We start from the raw sequence: 7,052 nt of genomic DNA, 5'->3' as shown, positions 1-7,052 counted from the left end.
ACAAATATTATTGTCATTACTATGGAGAGGATGACATAATGGAAATGAGTAATTACAGGATATTTTCATCCGAACATCCCCTGTGTCTTTGATAAGTAGGGCTCCATACGAAAGAAAGAAGATAGACGTGTGACAGAAAAGTTAAGTCAAACAAAATACAAAACAAAACCCTGTCTTCTTGATTTGACTTTGAAACTTCCGTGTGAACACCTGGGACATTTTTTTGCATCTAGCATAGCTATCCTAGCTCTGTCCCCTGAGAAGGCGAACATATGCAAACATTCACTCAACTATATCAGAGCCCTAATGTAAGAGCTAAAACCACGAATCTCCTTAAAAACATAGAAGAAAATCTTTCTGACCCTGGGACAGGAAAAGATTTCTTAGACAGGGTACAGTACAAAAAGTGCTGACAACAAAGAAAAAAAATAATCAATTGGAATTCTTTGTCCACGCCCACAGCATGGGGAAGTTCCAGAGCCAGGAATCGAACCCACGCTACAGCAGTGACAACACCCAATCCTTAGCCCTCTGTGCCACCAGGGAACTCTTCAAGATGGATGTTTAGCAGCTAATAAATCTATGTCATTCATAAATAAATGTCCTGGCTTGTTCATATCCCTGCTGAGGTTATGATGATTGGATAAGAAGACTGGAAGATTCCTTTATGCCCTGTTTCAGTCAAACAACCACATCCATCCCAGCCAGGCAACGTCTAAGGATTTCACTCTCTCTGGGATAGTTCTGCCTATAGTTCTGCCTCTACAGCAGGTTCATGTGTACAGAACTACATAGAAGGTCCTCCTCTTTCATGAATATTCTTTCCTTTTGATTACCAAGTTGTGTTCTGTTGTGGAGGACTTTATGCAGTGCTATGTTTTCATTTCTCTTGAGCCAATAGCCAGGGATAGGATCGTTGCCACATGTGGTAGGTTTACATTTATCTTTACAAGAAATACCCAAACTCTTTTCCAAAAGGGTTTGCCCAGCCATCTGTGAGACGTCCGCTTCCTCCCTGTCATTTCTGCCTTTTGCATTTTCAGAATTAAAAATTCCAACCGGTCCAGCGGACATACAGTGGGCTTTCCTCTCTGTTGTACATTTATAGCTTCATTTGTGAAATCGCTGTTCACGTCTCTTGCCTGTTGTTAAAATCAGGTGGCTGGTTTCTTTATTATTGAGTTCCAGGAGTTCTCTATATAGGATGTATAGAGAGACGTCCTTTCTATGGAAGCAGGCTCTATCCTGAGTGGGGTCGGCATCACTCAGGTACATAATTTGTCAAAATTCATCAAACTGTACACTTGAGTGCATGGGAAGGATGTATCCGTAAAGTTGATTTAAAATAACAAAGTCGGAGTTCCCGTCGTGGCGCAGTGGTTAATGAATCCGACTAGGAACCATGAGGTTGCAGGTTCAGTCCCTGCCCTTGCTCAGTGGGTTAAGGATCCGGCGATGCCGTGAGCTGTGGTGTAGGTTGCAGACGCGGCTCGGATCCCGCGTTGCTGTGGCTCTGGCATAGGCTTGTGGCTGCAGCTCCCATTCGACCCCTGGCCTGGGAACCTCCATATGCCGCGGGAGCGGCCCAAGAAATAGCAACAACAACAAGAACAACAACAAAAGACAAAAAGACAAAAAAAAAAAAAAAAAACAAAGTCAATTAAAAACCTTAGGGTTACCAACAGGGGCAGCTGGGGGGGGGGGGACAGTGGGGTGGACTGGAAGTTTGGAAAGGAAATATTCTAAAATTAGGTTTTGTTGATGGTTGTGCAACTATAAATAAAATAAAATTCATTGAATTATTTAAAATAAAATAACATGACCCCTAGCCTGGGAACCTCCATATGCTGCGGGTGTGGCCCTAAAAAGACAATAAAATAAAATAAAATAACAAAGTCAAAGAAAACCATATTTGTATAAATATTGGGGTTTGGAGGAATGCTAATTAATCATACCTCTTTTCTCTTCGTGTTCAGAAACAATTGAAAAGTAGATTCAGGAACCAGACAGATGGAGATTTTTTTTTTAAATCAGCTTTATTACTGAAATGGCCAGATTAAAGAAGGCAGCTGAGCCACGTGACCACAGCTGGGGCCCCTCATACCCGGCATAAGCTTGCAAAGCAGATACACTGGAAATCATGCCATCCATCCATCAACCCTGGCACTGCGCAGAGAGACAGGGTCTTAATTTGGATTTGCTAATGGCTGAGCCTGAGACGTGGACTTGGGTGAAGGCAGTTTTTTGGGGAGGTGACCCCAGGATGCAAGGGTAAGGGGGTGGTGGGGAGAGTGAGACAGGTGGGGGAAGGAGCCCGAGCACACGACCCCGTGTCCAGGCTGCTGCTGTAAGTGTGGGGGCCGTTTTCCACTCACAGAACTCTGCCTGAAGAAAGCAAAGCTGGAACATTCATCTACCAGCTCCCGCCCCCACGCGTGACTCCAGTGGCCACTGAATCGAGAGTGGGGCTCTTGATTTTCAGAAGGTAGAGTGGTTCAGGCTGGGCTGGCCAATATTTTCAGTGCAAGGAGGGGCACAGCTGGCTCTTGCCATGAGACTGAGAATCCCTCAAAGGCAGAGACCCTGAGTTACCCTCTTAGTGTCCTCTGGCATCTTGCTGGGTACAAAGCAGGCACTCGGTATCCACTGCAAGGCAGATGCTCAACACATATAGGAGGGAGGGGGGCAGAGCGTTATTATCCCTACGAGGGGCTGGTCCTGGGGCAATGTCACAGCCTCAGGGCGACACCAGGTGTCACACGGGGCTGGTGAGTGATGGGGCGTGTCCGGAAGTGGGAGGGTCCCCAGCCCAAGAGGGGACTCCCATCCAAGGGAGAGCACCAAGGGTTGTCCTGGGGAAACCGTGTGTCCCCAAATCCAAGGGCTCAGTGTGGAAACAAGAAGGTCCGGGGCGAGGCTGGCGCTGGGGGAGCAGACACGGGTCCTAGCGGGGAGTGAGGAGGCCAGAGGCCCGCACTGTGTCCTGACCAGCATGAGCGGAGGCCCCGGCTCAGTGAGCCCACGGGAGTCCGGGGGTGCTATGGATCAGCGGAGGCCCTTGGTACCCCACCCTCCCTCAGCACCCCTGGGAAGACCCTTCCTGGCTCCCGACCCCTTCGCCATGGCCTCCTGCGTCTCTGGCCCGACTGCCTTCTCCAACAGCTGGAGGAAGCCTGGAGTAGAAGCACAGGGGTAACCCCCCCACCAAATGAGGGAAGGGATGGTGGGGAAACACCCCGGCTTCCTGCCCCTTGCTGGGACGGTTCTGAAGGGTGCTCCAAATAGCATCTCAGAGGGTCCCCAGCAGGACTGCGCCCCCCTCGCCCGCAGCAACCACCCCTCACCAACTCATCTACATTAGGCTTTTCTCCCCCATCCCGTGCTTCCTGGAACCACCCCCAATAAGCCATTTACACCCAAGTCTCAGGGTCCCCCTCTTTTTTTTTCTTTTTAGGGTTGCACCCGTGGCATATGGAGGTTCCCAGGCTAGGGGATCAGATGCAGCTGCTGCCCAGCACCACAGCCACAGCAATGCCAGATCCCAGCCGCATCTTCAACCTACACCGCAGCTCATCCTGCTGAGCGAGGCCAGGGATTGAGCCCACATCCTCATGGATACTAGTCAGGTTCATGTCCACTGAGCCACAGCGGGAACTCCCTCAGGGTCCCTTTCTGAGGGAACCCTAACTACAAGGGAGTGAGTGACGAAAGCAAAGGACAGCCAGGGTGAACTGAAAATCTGGGGCGGGCAGATAAATTCACCACCTCCAGCACAAGGACCAGTGTCCCCGCTCTCCCTGGGCTGAGACGCTGCCCCTCCCTTTGGTCAAGTTCACCACACAAGGGTCTGCCTGAGGACTTCCTCCTGGGCCCCTGTCCTAGTTTCCTGGGGCAGCTTAAATGACAGAGATGCATCTTCCTCACGGTTCTGGAGGCTGGAAGTCCAAGACCGAGGTGTCACAGGGCCGCTTCCTTGGGCTCCTGGGCTTGCAGACGGCCGGCTTCTCCCTGCGTCTTTGCACAGGCTCCCGGTGTATGTCTGTGTCCCGATTACCTCTCCCCACAAGGACACCAGGCAGATCAGATCAGGCCACATCCTGGTGGCCTCTTTTTAACGGAATCGCCTCTTGAAAAGCCCTGTCTCAGGGTGAGGTCCTCCGGGTGGGACTTGAACATATGAATTTTGAGGAATACCATCGAGTCCCATCCAGTCCCTAATACCAACCTTGACCATCTTAGGGCAAGCAGGAGGTGGTTCATTCGTTTTGGGGGGTGTCACTAGATGGAGAAAGGGCTGGCTACCCAGAAGTCTCCTGGCCTGGCGCTCTCTTCCATAGCACTTCCTTCCCTGCCTCAGATGCTAAGGATACTCCAGCCACCCGTTGCCTTGAGGGAGCCTGACCTGAACTCCCTGTGGGGGATCTTAAATTTAAATCCAACCCCGCCTTGCAGAGCAGTCATCCCACCCGCCTCTTTTTCCTATTCTGGATCCCACAGGGGTTGGAAGTAACAGAGACCCAGCCATTCAATCTCCTCACGGCCGGCTTGGGTTCCCAAGGTGTAGATGGTTTGGAGTGGGTTTTATTTGCCTTTTAATGGCTTCAGACTCCAAAACATTTTCCCAGAGCCCTGGAGGGGTCTGAGGTCTTTGGGCTCCACCTGCCATCGCAGCCTCAGAGCTCCCTCTGTGTTCCCGGGCAGTGGGGAGGCCGTTAGCCCGCACCACCTCATCCACAAAGGCCTAACATGAGTTGGGGATCAGAAGGGGCCAGGGCCGGCGCTGCCAAGCCAAACACAGGGGAAGCGGGTGTGAGCCCAGTACAGAAACCAGATTCCCCTGGAAGTTGTCTGGAAGGCCGGCTCCAATAAAGCAGCTCCGGAAGGCCCAAAGGACCCCCAGGGCTCTTGTCTTGACGCAGAGGCCAATAAAAACCTCAGAGCATCCAGCCTGCAGGCCCCAAGCCTCTGCCCTGGGGCCGTAAACTGGGATCCGGGCAGCTGGGGAGCAGCGGAAGAGGCTGGTTGGAGAAGGCCCACCCGCCAGCCAGCCCACCGGCCACAGAGGAAAGGAGAGCCCGTTGGGGAAGGAGGCCAAGGCTGGGGGCAGGAGGGGAGGCCGCCAGCCCTGCCCAGACCCCCTCCCAAACCAGGCCAGAGCCGTAAAAATCCATGAGAACTTCCAGCAGGAGTAATGACCGTCCAGCAACTGCAGGTTCTGGAGAGAGTTGGGAGGAGCCGGCCTCGCGGACCCCGTGGTGGTAAACTCAGCTCCTCGGAGACCCTGGGGGCCCGGCTGCGCTCAGCGACCGAGGAGGATGAAGAGTGTGTGTGTGTGTGTGTGTGTGTGGTGTGTGCGCGCGCGTGCATGTACACACATGAATCCACGGGCACTGGACATACCAGTCCAGTGTGTGTGGACACATATTTGTGTGCACGGAGTGGGGGTGTGTGTGGGAGGGGTCACATACACAAATGTGTGTGTTTGTGTGCACATGGGGTTGCCAGATTTAGTAAATACATGTGTACATATGTAGAGGATGCCCACGTACGTTCGACATGTAGACAACAAATGACTGCTCTTTGGGTATATGTGTTCCCTAGTATTGCCTGGGACATGCTTAGACTAAAATTATCCACGATTAACCCGAAATCCAAATGGAAGAGGGTGTTGTGTGCTTTGTCTGGCAACCCTGTGTGTGCATGAGTGTCCACATTTAGCACAAGACATTTGAGACTGCAGAGGGGTCTTTGGTAATGAGGCAGAAAACTTATATTATGTTATTATATTATATTATATTTATTATATTATATTATACTATATTATATTATATTTATTATATTATATTAATAGTTTGATAGTCCTCAAAAGTTCTCCTAACGGGGGTTAGTCACTCTTTGTAAGAGAAAGATTGTTTGTCCTATAAAGTGCAGCTGTAACCTAAATGCACTCGATTTGCAAATTCATCCACAGGAGGCGGCAGAGACAGAAGTAACACATGTACATCGTGCATTTGTGTCTCCTGCGGCCCCCGCCCCCGCGAGAACAGAGGTCTCCCGTGAGTCCTGGTTGGGAGGCGCAAATCTGGCTCCCTCCACCCTCTCAGCCCAGACGCCCCTCCGGCTGGGAGCACTGGTCATCCCGGGTCCTCTAAAGCTTCAATTCATCTATTTCTTCAGCCCTGTGAAAGGAAATAAATACAAGCCAGCGCCTTCATTCTCGGCTTCCCATAGGTACAGACACTCGTTTGGAGGGAAATGGGAAAAGCTGGTTTGCATCTTCTGGAGCCCGGAAGAATGGACTATCTAATTCAAAGGCTTTTTTTTTTTTTGTTTTCTTTTCCCTCTGAAAATGGTCTCAGCTGGCAAGCTCCCCACACCGAGCACATACCCCAGACGACGTGTTCAGTGCCCGGCCTACAACTTTGCTCAAATGTAGCAAACATCTCCTGAGCCCTTCCTCAGCCCGGTCCCAAGTGTGGATGTGAAGCCTGGGCACGAGGGGCAGGTGAGCCTTCACCTGGTGGCGGGTTTCTACCCAGCCTGGCCCTACGAACACTCTAGTTGAGAGGTCTCAAACAGGCAGCCTTCGGGCCAAGTCTGGCTGGTCAGCCGCCCATGATATTTTTATTTTTTATTTTTCAAATGTTATTAAAATATAGTTGATTTACGTTGCTGTGCCGGTCTCTGCTGTACAGCAAAGTGACCCAGTCATACATATAGAGAGAGCTCATGATATGTGTTTTAAAATTTTTTTTTGCTTTTTAGAGCCACTCCCATGGCATATGGAGGTTCCCAGGCTAGGGGTCTAATCAAAGCTACAGCCGCCAGCCACAGCCACAGCAACACCAGATCCGAGCTGCCTCTGCGACCTACACCACAGCTCATAGCAATGCCAGATCCTTAACCCACTGAGCCAGGCTGGCAATCAAACCCACATCCTCATGGATACTGGTAGGATTTGTTTCTCTGAGCCACAATGGGAACTCCATGTTGTTGTTGTTGTTGCTGTTGTTGTTTTAATTTTTTAAAATTTTGCTATTTTTTAAATGGTT

Source organism: Sus scrofa, chromosome 7 (assembly GCF_000003025.6).
Source record: "Sus scrofa isolate TJ Tabasco breed Duroc chromosome 7, Sscrofa11.1, whole genome shotgun sequence".
NCBI classification, from domain to species: Eukaryota; Metazoa; Chordata; class Mammalia; order Artiodactyla; family Suidae; genus Sus; species Sus scrofa.
Note: the sequence above shows the minus strand (reverse complement) of the source record.